The 17903-nt window shown below is 42.5% G+C and overlaps 1 protein-coding gene across 2 annotated transcripts in view; it reads left to right on the forward strand.

Annotated features, from left to right (window-relative positions):
- The window catches only part of LOC126089044 (lachesin-like), a 1131845-nt gene that overhangs the window by 1086887 nt on the left and 27055 nt on the right, over positions 1–17903 (forward strand). The window lies entirely within an intron of this gene.

A 17903-nucleotide genomic window follows, 5' to 3' on the forward strand; every position in this document is an offset into this window, starting at 1 on the left:
CACGGTGGCTCTTTTCCATCTCTTACGATCTTGCTTGGTACATACTCATCTAATGCATATTGTACGATGGTTTTGAACTTTGTCCACTGATTCTCAACACTATCTGTACTTGAGGCAAAACTTTTGTGTTGAGCCGTCAGGTACTCTGTAATCTGCTTTTTGTCACATTTGTTAAACAGAAATATCTTCCTACCTTTTTTAATATTTCTATTTACGGCTGAAATCATCGATGCCGTAACCGCTTTACGATCGCTGATTCCATGTTCTGCGTTAACTGTTTCAAATAGTTCGGGTCTGTTTGTCACCAGAAGGTCTAATATGTTATTGCCACGAGTCGGTTCTCTGTTTAACTGCTACTGGTAGATTTAAGATAAAGCACTGAAAAAAATTTGTTGAATTCTTTGTCCCTGCCGCTCGTTATGAACGTTTGAGTCTCCCAGTCTATATCCGGCAAATTAAAATCTCCACCCAGAATTATAACATGGTGGAGAAATCTACTCGAATTTTTTTCCAAATTATCCTTCAGGTGCTCAGCCACATCAGCTGCTGAGCCAGGGGGCCTATAGAGACATCCAATTACCATGTCTGAGCCTGCTTCAACCGTGACCTTCACCCAAATTATTTCACATTTCGGATCTCCGTCAATTTCCTTCGATACTATTGCACTTCTAGTCGCTATAATCACGCCTCCCCCTTCACTGTCCAGCCTGTCTCTGCGGTATACATTCCAATCTGAGTTTAGGATTTCATTATTGTTTATGTCTGGTTTCAGCCAACTTTCTGTCCCTAGTACTATATGGGCGTTTTGACCGTTTGTTAATGAGAGCAGTTTTGGGACGTTTCTATAGACGCTCCTGCAGTTTACTATTAGCACATTAATATTGTTATTCTCTGTTGCATTTTGCCTACTCCTACTCTGCCGCGTCTCAGGAGGCGTCTTGTCGGGCCTAGGGAGGGAATTCTCTAACCTAAAAAACCCCCATGTGCACTCCACATGTACTCCGCTACCCTTGTAGCCGCTTCCGGCGTGTATTGCATGCCTGACCTATTCAGGAGGACCCTACATTTCTCCACCAGATAGCTGAGGTCGACAAATTTGCACCCCAGATTCCGCAGAATCCTCTGAGCCTCTGGTTTAAGCCTTCCACTCGGCTCCAAACCAGAGGACCGCCATCGGTTCTGGGAACGATACTACAAATTGTTAGCTCAGATTCCACCCCGCGAGAGAGGCTTTCCGCCTTCACCAATTCCGCCAACCGCCTGTACGAACTGAGGATGACCTCTGAACCCAGACGTTAGGAGTCATTGGTGCCGACATGAGCAACAATTTGCAGTCGGGTGCACCCAGTGCTCTCTATCACCGCCGGCAGGGCCTTCTCCACATCTCGGATGAGACCCTCCGGCAAGCAGACAGAGTGAACACTGGCCTTCTTCCCCGACCTTTCCGCTATCTCTCTAAGGGGCTTCATCACCCGCCTAACTTTGGAGCTCCCAATAACTAATAAACCCCTCCCGCCCGTGTGCCTGCTCGGACCTTGCTGAAGGAGCAGCCACATGTCCACTCACAGGCAGAGCGGGCGATGCCACACGGCCAGCCTCCACGTTGAACCTCCGCCTCGTGCGCCGCGAACGCCGCTGAACCCGCCGTTCCCCTTGGGGAGAGGGTGGCCCAACCGCGCCCAGTACCCTCGAAGATGTCTCGACAGCAGGGACAGTGGGTGAAGCATGTAACACCTGGGGTGTACCATGCGACGCACCAGACTCCCCACTGCCGCTACACTCCGAGGCAGCAGCCTGAAGACGGCTGACCGCGGCCATCAACACGCTCAGCTGTTCGCGAACAGTGGCCAGCTCTTCCTGCGTCTGTACACAGCAGTCACACATCCTATCCATCCTAAGGAATCAATTTACTGTAGAGAGTTTGAAGCGTCCCCTTTGAACAATTTATACACGACTGTGCTTAAACTGACACACAATAATTTTAGCGCAACGCAATCTGACTATCAATAATCCCTACAAAACAATGGCCCTGACTAACATTAACAAATACCTTTCACAAATCACTTACCTCACAAAAATCTTCGTTACTCGAACTACTGCAATACAGCGAGCGCCACTACTGCCTGCTAAATAAAAGATTCAAACTACGGAAGGCACTAAATACTGATAGGGATAGTTAGCAAATGAAAGATATTAATAGAGAACAAACGTCATAATATATATAGCAGTTCATGACAAATTACAAAACTCCGCCATCTCTCTCCCCACATCCACCACTGCTGGCGGCACACCTCCAACTGCGCAACGCTACGCGCTGTTCACATCCAGCTGCCGCTGCCCAAAACTACAGTGGCAGACAACAATGCAAACTAGCCACAGGCTGCACACAGCACAGCCAGTGATTTTCATACAGAGCGCTACGTAACGTTGCCAATAAGAAAACATAAACAGCCTACTTACATAGCACCCATGCTCCCCACAAAAAAATTTTACAAATTTTTTTGGCCAGTGGCCAATAATGATTTGATAAAATTTTTCATAATTACACTAACAAAGATATCCAATTCACACACTTATTGATACAATGTTGGTCAAAAGCTAAAATTTTCTCACAGTCCATAAAGACAGTCCTGATCATCCATCACAGTAAAATTTCAGTGTTTTTTTTTTTTTCAAAGTCTGAGCAGTAAAAGACAATGCACATGGAAGTAGTGGATTTTCATGCAGTCTTGAAGAAGTAGTGTTGTCCTTCGAACGGAAAGACAGTGCTGAGTCTTGACATGCAGACAGGTAATGGGCCACAACAGAGCAAACCCACAGCAGAGACAGTCGAAGTTATGAAGAATATTGGTAGGTAGGTCATCACAGAGTAGACCCACTGTAGTCCTGGTAGAGATTATGGTATTGATGGCCACCAGCGGTGCAGACCCACTGCAGTCCTTGTAGAGATAATGGTACTGGTAAGTAAGCAAAGGTGTGAACCCACTGTAGTCCTTGTAGAAATAATGGTATTTGTTAGTCATCAAAGGTGTAGACCCACTGTAGTCCTTGTAGAGATGGCCAGCAGCCATCAGTTGTGAATGTGCGGGTGCACAATCACCATTGAAGAGTCTTGCAGTTAATATAGCAAGTCCATAATCACCACTTGTGCACTCACAAAGTTTTTGGAATTGTCCTTAGAACCAGCAATGCTGTTATCCAGTCCCTTGCTGAATTATTAACACATGTGCAAACACTAACAGTCCCTACTTCTCACATATTGTCCATATACTATGACCAACAGAAAAGTGTACAGGGAAATGAATGCTTACAAGTTACTTAATTTGATGAACTGGTGTCAATTACAATATTATAACATAAGAATACAATTACAAAGATACAAAATACACCATTAAAAACATAATAATACAGATAACATTTGTGGTAATATGGGCTTTACAAAAGAATTGAACTAACATATACATCAGTGTTACAGGAATTATGACATGAGTATATACATAAAAGATCAGAATAACTTGCGAAACATCAACTTCACACATGAGCATTAAAACAAAACAGAATAAATAATGTCTAAGCATCTTTACAAAGTAAATAACAGAGTATTAGAAAAATTCTACAACATAGCTCTCATCAGTTAAACACATAAAAACAGGAAAAGCACAAATACACAAGGGTACACAAACATATAGAGGGATGACACAAAAGGAAAGGACAGGGTTTGTTTTACTGCAGTATTTTGCATGGAGATCTCCCTTCGTTCATCATTATTCCCATAAAGTTCTATCTAAGCCTGCTTTCTGTATTCTGTTCACATCCTCTGTCAAAAATAGTTTTTCTCCACTGTACAGTATCCTTTTTTTTTTTTTTTTGCCAGGCCCTTTTCTGATAGCTTCTCAATGCATTTCTTATAAATTCATCATAGTTAGTTTCTTATATAGTCTACTCCCTCTTAAGCTAACTTAAATCTACTGAGCTCAGATGCTAAACTAAGGGACGAGGCAATGCAGCAGCACATAACAAATTAACGCAAACATCAATGACAAAAATTTTAAATAGGCAAAGCAATTGCAGTACTACAACTAATATAAGGCACTGTGCAGCAAACAAGAAAAATAAAACAGTAGTAAAACTAGCTTAGAAGAGTAACACAAAGTCAAATTCAGTAACACTATGCCTGGCAAACAGCAGCAGCAAATATAAAAAATACAAAGAATATAAAACTTATATCTATACATGACAAAGCTCAAGCATAAAAAGTATTACAGTAAAAATGGCCATGTTTAATACCTATGTCACATCTTAACACTAAAGTGATGCATCACGAGAACTTACACTAGCAGATAAGTTACCAAATCGTAAAGAAATTATTTATGCAATTCCTGTCAAGGGAAATGTCTATTTATATGCCCTCGTTTTCTTGGAAGTAGATCATAAATTTCTTATTGACTGGATCTGTAGGCATAAAATAACTATATTAGTACATATATTAAATTTTATTTTAACCAATGCTGCAGTGCAGGTAGAAACTAGATATTAAAGAAAATGAGCAAATATGTACAAAGGACGGCATGAAACATCATTCATTAGCCATATGGCATTTCATAACGCAGTAAAAATTCCCTCAATTCTAGAGAAAGATGCTTGTCATAATCAGGTGTGCAGATGTAAGTATCTTTCCAAGTAATGAGGGTGTCGCATTTGCAATGTTTTCTCTAAAGGGATGTCAATGGCGAGGATAATGGCCTCCCCTTTTTTTTTCACTTAATGGCTTTCTTTTGTCAGACGACTACCTCTCAGCTGGGCGCCCAAAACGCATTACGTGCAGGTGGTCACTTACCGTTCTTACTGAAATATTTACGACAGCAGTTTCTGCTACAGTGGCAGTCTCATATAAAAATATTTCATGGGTCGAGAATTTGCGTTGCAAATGTGTAGAAACAAAATCTTATGAATATAACAGTGTCCAAAAAATTTTTTTGCCGGCATTGTTATACATTCGCGCATTTACACACATTTCATAACTCTTAAAGTACGATTCTCGGTTTCCAACATCCTTTTTCACAAACCAGAGTCCCTAAACACAACTCATTATTCCTTACCTTATTTGTCAACACTTCTTCAATATTTCATCGTAACAGCTACGTAGCATAACCAAATAACTCATATAGCCTCAGCCTATTAATCATAAACATACCTCAGCAGCATAATACACATCGTCGTCGTAATAATAACATCATAACACCTCAGTCAAATCTCAAAAACGTCGTAGCTTTCTGCAGTAATTTCAAAACCTAAAGAAAATTCTCTGCTCATTTCAGTAGTGTCATCTACCTCAAACGTACTTTAAATATCATGATCTCATACCAAATAATCATTCAAAGCTCTCATAGTATCACAATGGTTCTAAAAAAGTATGAACAGTTCACAAAGTACAGACAAAATACAATTTCTTAAGTGTGAAGTTATCCAACGATGTAATTACGTAAACATCTGTCACTGCCGTAGTAAAAAAGTTTGTCTCTCTCAGTTAAATGATCAGATAGCTGTGTAATTTGTGTTTTAGAGAAATATGGTACCGATGTGTAAAGTTGTATAAACAAATTCCATATTAGCTAGGGCTCCATGTGCTTGCCAAACACATGGTACACAAAGTAAACGTGTACCCCCCTGAGGATTAATGTAATTATACTCTCAGAAGTTACAGATTACAGCAATGGAATGAAATGTATCACGGAAAACCTTTGTATCATAGTAATTCAAAAATCCTTAAAAATAAATGTTTTAAGTACAAAATTAATCACTCAAATACGTGTACTGTAGCGCTAAACTGTGTGTCTTGTTGTAAGATAATCTCTGTGGAAGTGTCGTAGTTATCGTCCTCCGAAAGCTAAGTTCTGCAGAAGTCAATGTACTTACCTCATGATAAACAAAAGTGAAATGCTTTGGGTATAGATATCTTAGTTATTACACTTATTGCCGTGATGAAGAAAGTACTGTGCTGTAACGTATTGTTGTCCTACGGAAAAGGCTGTCTCCTTGTAGCTATACCACAAAAGTAACTACTGAAACATGTTTTGCTTTCCAGAAGAATTCAGAAAAACTATGCAGATACAAAACAGATACACCGCAAATGCAAAATTGTAAATTGTCACTCATTAGTAACGTCATGATATAATCGTGTAGCTGTCACATAAACTAACCACTGTGTCATCTGGTATCTCTCAGAAAGTACTTTAATTCAGAATATATTTTCAAGTAAACCAAAATGTTGCATTAAAATCTCATTAGTAGTACTGGTAAATGTTCTAAGTATGTGAGCCTTATAGTCGTTATGTAATCGTGCAATTAACAAGCAAGAATGTGTCCACACAATAACACTGTGTCGTCTGTTCGCAATAACAATGCATTCGTAATTTCTGTTTGAATAAGTTCTCTTGGTTCTTGACTGGATATTTAACTTTAAACATTGTTGCATGGTAACAGTTTCTAAAGCATACTAGTAACGTGAAGTGAAACGTTTTATGGCAAAGACAAAGTTAAGAAGCAGATTATCTTTCAATAAACGGTTTTACATGTGAAATGTGGTGTTTTGCTCTTCCTAGTACGCAGAGTTTCAACTTTAACGCAATTATCATGTGGTATACGTCTGTGAGGAGTGCTAAAATTTTTCTCAAGGTTAGCGTCTATGTTATTTTTCTCTGAGCCAGCTGGCGCATGCGGCAGCCTGCGGTGCAAGTCATTGTCTATTTCTTTGTTGGCGCGCGTCGTTATTGGGATTAGGAGACCTAACTTCCACAAATTCACTGTGACGAGAATCCCGCCAGTTCTGATACAGTTCAGGTCTGTCGTTACGATCATATCGTCTGTCGTCATGTCGGTAGATTCCAGTTTCTTTCTTGTCGGTCACGTGGTGGAGAATTTCTCCCTGAATCGTAACTGCACGCTGGACCGTTGCGTCTGAAGTTATTCTGTCTCCCGTGATAATAATAGTTCTGGTTGCCAAATTGTCTGTTTCTATGATTGTCTCTGTCATATTCATTACTACGGAAATGCGATCTTTCTCTGTAACTATTACTCTGCCAGTGGTTGTCATACGGGTGGTGTCTGTTTTGGTCACGATTTACATTGTAAGAATAGGCTTGTCGTAGCCATTTATTGTTTCTGTCGTCACGGAATTGTGACAGATGTGACCTGTAGTGATTGTTTTCCTGTTTTCGCATCCCGTGACTGTCTGTGTCAATTTCTAATTCTAGTAAGCGTCCCTGAAAAGCTTCAATGTCGTCTTTGCAACGTCCTGCTAAAATAATATGCTGTAAATGTTCAGGTAATTTGATTAAGCAAATGCGGATGAGTTCTGAGGGGCTGTATGGGTTTGACAGGTACTGATTCTTGTGCAACATGTCTTCAAAATATTTCACAAGACTGGAAAATTCAGATTGTTCAAAGTGTTTCATCATCATGATGCTATGTTTTACTCGGTCTTGTGTAGCTTGTGACCAATATGCTGAGAGGAAGGCATGGTAAAATTCTCCTTCACTGTGGCAATCGTGAATGACCGATCGCATTCTTAAGCTGGTTCATTCTCTAAGTAGCCACACATAAATTCTTATCTGTGTTCTAATGACCAGTTGGGAGGAAAACAATGAGAGAATTGATGGAGCCATGCTTGTGGATGAATGTCGTTGTCAGAATTCTTAAATGTTTTGAATTTACGTGTAGTAATGAACAGCTTATAGTCAAAGTCATCGTGTCGGCGAGTAGCATATCGGTCATTGTTACGTCGTTTCGGCGGTTCCATCTCAAAATTCGGTGTACCTTGCCAATTCCTTTCATAATTACCGAAATGCCCTGTGTTATTATTTTGCGGCTTTTCCGTATTTCTAAGTTCCTCTTCCCATGTTGGAGCGCGAGTGTCCTCTGAAATATGTAATTCTTGTATTACCTGCGTCAACTGATCTTGTACTTCCCGGATTTCTCTTTTGTACTGTGTATTGATTTGATTTTGTTTGAATTTTCTTATTTCTTCATACTCTTCTGTGTCAGTGAAGGCTACGGGTCTTGTGTCATTCAGATCATCATCTACCTTTGTAGATAAGTCAGTGACCTGATCCGAAAGTTCGGCTACTTTCTCCGATAGTGTACTTATTTCCTCCATGTGTCTTTCTGAACCAATTTTCAGGGTATCTACTGTGTCCTTTAAATTTTCCTGAGTTTTTGCAAGTTGCGTAACCGAATCGGTAGATGCAACTGAGTCAATTTTAGCCCACAAGGTCTCATGATTTTCATGAACAATGGTTTGCAGTTCTTTTATGGCTGCTTCGTGATTCTGTAATGCATTTCCATGACACGAAAAAATAGGTTGGAAATGCTCACAAATTTGTGTTTTTACGTCATTACAGACTTTTTGACATTTCGATTCGATGTTATGTAACTCAGTAGTTAAATCTTCACGTGTTTGTTCAAGTGTGGTGTCTAACTTTTGAAGATTTTGTTCCATTGTGTCTAACTTTTTAAGATTTTGTTCCACTGTGTCTAACTTTTTAAGATTTTGTTCCACTGTGTCTAACTGTTGCTGTGTTTGTCTCTGGTATTGTTCCATTGTGTCTAACTTTTGAAACTTTCGCTGTGTTTGTCTCTGATTTTGTTCCATTTGTGGCATTAATTGTAATAACAATGCATTAGTGTCTGGAATCTGTTCCTCTACGCTTTTCGGCAGTGCATTTGCACCAGCAACATTCACATTTTGACAAGCAGAAAATGTGTCTTGACTCATTTGAGAAAACGGTGAGGACCCAAAACCAAAGTCTACAGTATTTGCAATATTGTGTTCTGTCATTTCAGATTCCTGACGGGAGCTGTTGCCGACCGATCGATCGATAATGCTTCCCTGTTCACTAATTGTTTCACTGCCTACACCATTGTTTGCAGCCCGCTCCATTTCCCTATGTACAATTACCAAATTACTACTTTCAACATTAGTTAATTCATTACTCGGTGGCGCTAACACACTGCTTTCGTCTTCACTGTCATTTCTCAGTTTACTTTGGAGCCTAGTATTACGTTTTTCACACGTCATTATTGTCACAATATTTCACACGACAACACAAAAAAAACACAATTTGAAGAGCAAAAATAAGAGAACACATTACCATAGAACTGAAAATAATATCTAGTTAATTGCAAGTGCAGCTGTGAAATACTTGGTGCAAATCTACATGCATGCCACAACTGTTTTACTGTGCAACAATGAAAAACCACAACTACCAAGGAAATTCTCTCTATAATAATGCGCTAGCAATAAACAAAAGCTACACTAAATACACAAACTACAAGAAAAAATCAGAAGATTCCAGTGAGGTATCCTGGCAGGGTCGCCATATGAAACGTCCCCTTTGAACAATTTATACACGACTGTGCTTAAACTGACACACAATAATTTTAGCGCAATGCAATCTATCAATAATCCCTACAAAACAATGGCCCTGACTAACATTAACTTATACCTTTCACAAATCACTTACCTCACAAAAATCTTCGTTACTCGAACTACTGCAATACAGCGAGCGCCACTACTGCCAGCTAAATAAAAGATTCAAACTATGGAAGGCACTAATTACTGATAGGGATAGTTAGCAAATGAAAGATATTAATAGAGAACAAACAATGTATTTACCTTAATAGTCATAATATATATATATATATATATATATATATATATATATATATATATATATATATATATATTGATGACAAATTACAAAACTCTGCCATCTCTCTCCCCACATCCACCACTGCTGGCGGCTCACCTCCAACTGCACTACCTGTCTCTGGACTGTATTCAAAACAAACACTAGCACGACTGTCACTGTGGCTGACTAAAGGGACTCTCTCTGACTGTATTCAAAACAAACACGAAATCTATGGAACACTATTACTAGCACTCGACAATTAAAGCTTCCTAAAAGCAAAAACACACGGAAGAAGAAGTGACAAGTAAGAAAAATACAGTTAATACTTAAATTAAGGTAGCTCGCTGCACAGCAGACGTGAAGCAGGCGGCAGTTACGACGACACTACTGGCACTATGGCTGACTAAAGGGACTCTCTCTGACTGTATTCCTACGTAATGAGCACAATTGACACAAGAGAGAGGTTCTAAGAGCTCGAGGTTATGGACCGTCCTTCAAGCAATTCCAAAGAGGATATTTCAAACCGACATTGCCAGACCGCAATATTAACTTGCGATCTTGCATATCTCGGAAAAGGTTACTAGGTAGCTTGTCCGTCTTGCTCCTTGAGCAACCAAAGTTAATGTATTGTGGACTGGCTTGTATCATCCAGTACCTACAGCCGCACTTGCCACACTACATTCTCAGTAAAAATTCATTTGTGGGACAAGTGCTGCAAATGTAGAGTGATTTTACCACATTAGACAAATTTCCCTAATGGTGTCAGAGACGATATTGACACTAAATGGTAAGCCACAAATCTTGGTCGCTGAAACAACTTTATTTGTCGTCCGAGAAGGTGTTTCGGGAGAACAACATCGTTAGCTCTATTGAAACCTAAAAGCAATATCTTATTTCTTACCACTCCCTAATAGCGTGATGACCAACTCACACACAGGTGTGAAACGCGTGAGGCATCCAGGAATTTGATAAGAAAAAGTTAAGGCCCTGTCAACAACGAAATCGTTAGAGACGGAGTACAAACAATTAAGGAGACATGAGGAAATAAATCAACCTTGTCCTTTAAAAGGAACCATCTCGGCATTTCTCTTAAACTAAGTACGGCAACCAAGCATATCTGGTTGGTCGTGATGGGATTTCAACCGCGTCCTCTCTAAAGCAAGTCCAATGTCTTACCTCTAAACCGCATCGTTCTGTAAGTGTGTTACTAACTAACAATATAACAATATGATATGAAAGCCTGAGGATTATTTGCTTTTCACTTTAGTTCTGAGAAATGTAAAATTTTTACGGGGGAATAAAAGAATATTAATTCGAAGCTCTTCATCTCATCCACTGCTGGGAATATTACCCGAGTGTAACAAAGCACAATTTGTGTCAAATACTTATTACAGTAGAGTACCACGAGTGGGTGATCATTTAATTTACAGTGGAGATGACTAAGCTCTGGAGGTGGCTACAGATGTAATACCCCGAGTGTGTGAACTTAGAACTCATTACAGGAATCAGAGGCTATCTAAACTGCGACGCATTCCTTAACATTCAGTGTTGATACACTTGACACACTGGAAATATGCTAACAGAAATTCAGCACTAACAAGCGGGCATGAGGTGGGGTATTGCTATAATATCCATTAATAACTATATTTTGAAAACAGTTGATACTGAAAATGAGATGAAGGAAACAACGCCCTCTTTGAATAACATTCTAATGAAAATAGAGATTTATTACATTAGTTCGTCATTGTTCACAAAAGAACCAACAGACAGTATGAATCTAACATGACAGACAAATGAATTAGCAGAAGTTCGATGTACAGGGAAGGATAGTGGAATCAAGTTACACAATCTTTCAATGATTTGAATAAACGCCACGATTCTAAATTTTACTATGCAGTGGTTAGTTGTCTGAAACAAAATGAAAGGAACCTATATTCGTAAGTGGGATCTAACGGCACTGTGGCATCGATGTACGGTTATACAATGGTAAACTCCCAACTAACGAACGGGTGCTGCACATTGTGCTCACCAATCTCTTGTCGTTTCGATGGACGTGAAGATGTGGATGAGAGCGTGATCTGTATTACTGCCGAAGCTGTGGATCGCTCTACGTCGTCGGGACGACGTGTGAGTGCAGGACACCAGAACGATGGCCCCTCAGAGATCGCAAACGTGAAGTTTTTTTTTTAAAACGACTGACCCAAGAGTGTGATCAGGCGTTCCTGCACCCGACTGTCCGGTTGCACCAGTACGGCACCAAGCACAAATGAGTCAAAATGTTATTTACTTCAGTCCAATATCGTGAAACTGCAATGTTAGTTAATTTCCCACGACGCAATATATCAATCAGGGCCACTCTCCTCTCAAAGTTTGTTGTGGAAATTTCCGTCTGACATCAATAGGCATTAGGCGATTCAGAGCGTTGTTCATGAAATCAGAATTTCCTACATTCCAAACGAAGGCGACGGGTACTTCACGAGGTTTCGCTCCCACAGCAGCAGATCTGGCCTCTTCAGGATTAGTGAGCTCTCTCCAGATATTATCAGGTTGCTTGACAGCCCTTAAGCCTCAAACCCGCTAGCCGAGCACCAGACGGTACCGTACGCCACAAGGCTGAAAATCCCGTTCTTAGTTGAGTGATATGAGAGTACCGCACCGCCCAGGCACTTCATTCTCTGGGTGACAAGCAGACTGCTCCGTTACTCCCAGTGCTGTTTCCCTCGGCCGTTCCTTAACTCCTGAAGAAACGAATTGCAAAGTTCCCATGGATTCCCTTGGCAGAAGCAACATAAGTTCAGATAGACTACACCTAAACATCTATCAGATACAAAGTGTTAAGTAAAGTGATGAGAATCATGTGTCCCACATATACCACATTCATCACAACGAGCAGAAAGTCTTTCTTTATTTCTTTCACTGGTGCCATGTTCCGTGCTGGCGCCGGGTCGGCATTTTTAGGAACGGATTTGGCAAGGTTAGTGGAAAGGGGTGGCCGGATGTCCTTCCTGCTGCCACCCCGTACCCCCTGGGACGGAATTTGTGGACCCCAGCGTCTAGTGTAATTCATGGAATAGTGCGAACGAGTGCAGATGTCTGCGAGTCGTGTAACTGAGGCGCAACGTGGAGACCAGCCCGATATTCACCTAGCGGGATGTGGAAAACCGCCTAAAAACCACATCCAGGCTGGCCGGCACACCGGCCCTCGTCGTTAATCCGCTGGGTGGATTCGATCTGGGGCTGGCGCGCCTACCCGGGTCCAGGAAACAGCACGTTAGCGCGCTCGGTGACCCTAGCGGGTCACATCGATCAGAGAGTTGGCTTATTAATGGAAGGAGGCAAGCAAATCGGCTTGTAAGCTTTCACACGAAGTTACAGTCACTCACTGAATTGCTTACTATTGTCCATAAATTAGATGGAAACGTTGTTGTTGCTGTCGTCGTCAGTCAAGAGGCTGACATGACGCTTCTGTTCAAGCTAGTCTTTATTTAGGAAGCCTGTTATCCCTATGTATTACTGTATGGCATAAAGTTCGTTTAATCCGTCTTCGTATTACCTTTGGGCAGCCAATTTAGACGAGCAGACGCAGGAAAACAATGGGCCTTACGAGTTAAGCAGACAGGAGGACAGGGACCAGTCTCGGCCGTTTCCAGCAGGGCGAGTGGGCTGGAGCAGCCACGAGCGCGCTGCTGAGGCGGCAGACACGGCGGCCGCTCTGCTGGCCAGTCACGTGCTCCGCGGCGTCTAACGAGGGCCGCGAGGGTCCTTACGGCGCCCACCGACGTGTCTGCCGACGCGCGTCCTGCCGCAGGCTCCACTCCGCGATTAGCCCTTTCTCCTTAAGCGTTTCCAGGGAACCAAGAAGGCGCGTGATGTATTAGACACACCACTGCAGTGTCGTCTCAACTGCTACTTGACTGAAATAGGACTACCTCACAAAAGTTCCTGTTAATGCAGTAATCAGAACTCTCTGAGGAGTGACAGTCTGTCCTCCACTTGGCTTCGTTCAGAGACCCGTGACCTTGCTTCTCACCGTGAAAGGCCTGCGTTTCCTCTTTGGTCATTCACTGAACATTTCTGGGGCTTGGTACGCCGTTTGGAGTGTCGCCTCATGCTGGTACATTACTGAAGTACTTGTTAATACAGCAATCAGGACTCCCTGAGGAGTGAGAATATTTTCTCCACTTTGCTCTGTGCAGACGTCCTTGTCTTTCTGGACTTATTTTGCTTCGAAAGATGACTACTCCTTCTTTGACCATCCGCCCGACATTTCTGGAGCTTCGTACGCCGTTTGGAGGGGAAAACCTTTATTTTCAAGGAATGGCTCTAAGGATGGCAGTGGTACGGGATGCACCTTTGTTCCTAGCGAAGAGGTTTATAGTAATTGCCTTTCGAAGCAGCATTCGAGTTTTACATCAGAACCCGTACATCCTACGTTGGAAAAATGTACATACATCAAAACAAACTGCAAAACAATTTAGAAGAAATATCAGAATGGTGCGAAAAGTGGCAGTTGACCTTAAATAACGAAAAGTGTGAGGTCATCCACTTGAGTACTGAATGGAACGCGTTAAACGTCGGTTACACGACAAATCAGTCTAATCTAAAAGCCGTAATTTCAACTAAATACCTAGGTATTACAATTACGAAAAATTTAAATTGGAAGGAACACATAGAAAATGTTGTGCGGAAAGCTAACCAAAGACTGCGTTTTATTGGCAGGACACTTAGAAAATGTAACAGACCTACTAAGGAGACTGCCTACACTACGCTTGTCCGTCCTCTTTTAGAATACTGTTGCGCGGTGTGGGATCCTTACCAGATAGGACTGACTGAGTACATCGAAAAAGTTCAAAGAAAACAGTTGTGAAATACGGGAGAGAGTGTCACCAAAATGATACAGGATTTCTGATGGACATCATTAAAAGAAAGGCGTTTTTCGTTGCGACAGAATCTTCTCACGAAATTCCAATCACCAACTTTCTCCTCCGAATGCGAAAATATTTTATTGACACTGACTTACATAGGGAGGAACGATCACCTAGATAAAATAAGGGAATCAGAGCTCGTACGGAAAGATATAGGTGTTGATTCTTACCGCGCGCTAAACGAGATTGGAATAATAGAAAATTGTGAAGGTGGTTCGATGAAGCATCTGCCAGGCACTTAAATGTGATTTGCAGAGTATCCATGTAGATGTAGATGTAGATGTATACTATGATTCCTCTGTGCTCTCCAGAGCCTTCGTGTGATGTACACGTACCACCCGTTAGTGTAACGGATCCAAGAACGCCTTCACTCGATCGATAATGCTGGCACTAGCAAGTCGTTCGTCACTGACAAGTAACGTAGCTCTATGACACTTGGACCATATGTAGGAAGAACTGCTACGGTGTAGCGCATGAGGTAACTCAAAGAAATACACAACATGACGAACACGAAAGACGTTTTTTTACAAAACCACTAACAACACTGAAGTCACCGCGGTGCGTAATAATCTTTGGACGTTACAAAAGGTGGGACATGGTTCTTAACAGAGTGTGTTTTCAACATGGACAGAAATGCACGCTCTGCAGCATGCTCCCAAGGTAGAGAAAAGAGTTGGTAAGGAGTTCCTGTGGGAAGGAGTTCCATCCCTCAAATGGTTCGAATGGCTCGGAGCACCATATGACTTAACATCTGAGGTCATCAGTCCCCTAGAACTACTTAAACCTAACTAACCTAAGGACATCACACACATCCATGCCCGAGGCAGGATTAGAACCTGCAACCGTAGCAGTCGAGCGGTTCCTGACTAAAGCGCCTACAACCGCTCGGCCATCCCGGCCGACAGCTCCATTCCTCCACCAGCGTGGTTGAGAACTGCTAGATGGCCGTTGAGTGTCTGTTGACAACTGCAATGAATCTCCCCAACGCATCCCATATGTCCTCGATGGCGTTAAGTCGGGCAGGAAAGTCCATTCGTCGCATATCCTCTCGTTCTAAGAGTTCCTCCACCTGTTCTATGTGGTCGCGCATTGTCATCATAAATGTTAAAACCAAACAAATAGAACCCCAGAAAAGACGCTCATGGAGAATGAGTACAGTGTCAGAGTAATGTTGGCCGGTGAGTGTGTAGTATTCGAAGTTTTGGAGGTCAGTACGCTAGTGTAACATTATGCTCCCCACACCTTAATGTGTCGACCCCCAAACCGATCATGTACGATTGAGTTCCTGGATGCATTACATAACATCATACGCGGCGAGATGGGAACACGTAAAGCATCAACTTTCCGTGATAAAAAGTGACCGCCATTTAAATTTAAGGATACCTGCATGTACACACTTATTAATAGAATAAACCTGCACTTATTACGATAACTTTGTGACTTCTCACTACAAAGGAAACAAAAAAGAAAGAAGAGAAAAATATTACATAAGTTATAAGAAAAATTTTTAAGCATGCTTACATCCGGTTTTACGTTGTAAATTACGAAATACTTTCACTACTTGAGGGAGTGTAAGCGGAAAAATACTACGGGTACCCAGACTAAGCCCTACAGGTTCAAAATGGTTCAAATGCCTCTGAACACTATGGGACTTAACATCTGAGGTCATCAGTCCCCTAGAACTTAGAACTACTTAAACCTAACCAACCTAAGGACATCACAAACATCCATGCCCGAGGCAGGATTCGAATCTTCGACCGTAGCGGTCGCGCAGTTCCAGACTGAAGCGCCTAGAACCGCTCGGCCACATCGGGCGGCCTATGCCCTACAGTATTTGCCTTGTTGTTAGTCTTAGTGTCATGACTTCCCGCAGGCTCCGGTACCGGTGCGGCAGCGTAGGGTAGAAACATAAGCGTCAGTGTGCATTACAGTTGCAGACAGTCAATATCACCGCGTGACTGCTACCGGTCGCAGGTTCGAATCCTGTCTCGGGCATGGATGTGTGTGATGTCCTTAGCTTAGTTGCGTTTAAGTAGTTCTAAGTTCTAGGGGACTGATGACCACATATGCTAAGACCCATAGTGATCAGAGCCACAGTCAACATCGGTGGGGACAAGACGAGCAACGCTTTAATCTTAAAGTTGTTTTATCAAAACAACAGCAGTAGTGCTAGTCTTCTACATCTATATGTACATCTATACTCTGCAAGCCACCTGATGGTGTGTGGCAGAGGGTACCTAGATTACCTCTACCGGTTCTCTCTTCTGTTCCAGTCTGGTATTATTCGTGGAAAGAAAGACTGTCGGTATGCCTCTGTATGGGCTCTAATCTCTCTGATTTTATCCTCAAGGCCTCTCCGCGAGATATACGTAGGAGGGACCATCATACTGCTTGAATCCTCAGTGAAGGTATGTTCTCGAAACTTCAACAAAAGCCCGTACTGAGCTACTGAGCGTCTCTCTTGCAGTCTTCCACTGCAGTCTATCTATCATCTCCGCAACGCTTTCGCGATTAGTAAATGATCCTCTAACGAAGCGCGCTGCTCTCCTTTGGATCTCCTCCATCTCTTGTACCAACCCTATCTCGTACGGACGCCACACCGGTGAGCAGTATTCAAGCAGTGCGCGAACAAGTGTACTGTAACCACCATGCCTCAATTTGTTGCAGATCGTCCTGCATTAAAGTACAATTCTCCATAGTGACAATCTCTCGATATCCTACAGCATCATCCGCAAAAAGCCTCAGTGAACTTCCGATATTATCCACAACGTCATTTATATACACTCCTGGAAATGGAAAAAAGAACACATTGACACCGGTGTGTCAGACCCACCATACTTGCTCCGGACACTGCGAGAGGTCTGTACAAGCAATGATCACACGCACGGCACAGCGGACACACCAGGAACCGCGGTGTTGGCCGTCGAATGGCGCTAGCTGCGCAGCATTTGTGCACCGCCGCCGTCAGTGTCAGCCAGTTTGCCGTCGCATACGGAGCTCCATCACAGTCTTTAACACTGGTAGCATGCCGCGACAGCGTGGACGTGAACCGTATGTGCAGCTGACGGACTTTGAGCGAGGGCGTATAGTGGGCATGCGGGAGGCCGGGTGGACGTACCGCCGAATTGCTCAACACGTGGGGCGTGAGGTCTCCACAGTACATCGATGTTGTCGCCGGTGGTCGGCGGAAGGTGCACGTGCCCGTCGACCTGGGACCGGACCGCAGCGACGCACGGATGCACGCCAAGACCGTAGGATCCTACGCAGTGCCGTAGGGTACCGCACCGCC

The sequence above is a fragment of the Schistocerca cancellata genome, chromosome 1 (assembly GCF_023864275.1).
Source record: "Schistocerca cancellata isolate TAMUIC-IGC-003103 chromosome 1, iqSchCanc2.1, whole genome shotgun sequence".
Taxonomy (NCBI): domain Eukaryota; kingdom Metazoa; phylum Arthropoda; class Insecta; order Orthoptera; family Acrididae; genus Schistocerca; species Schistocerca cancellata.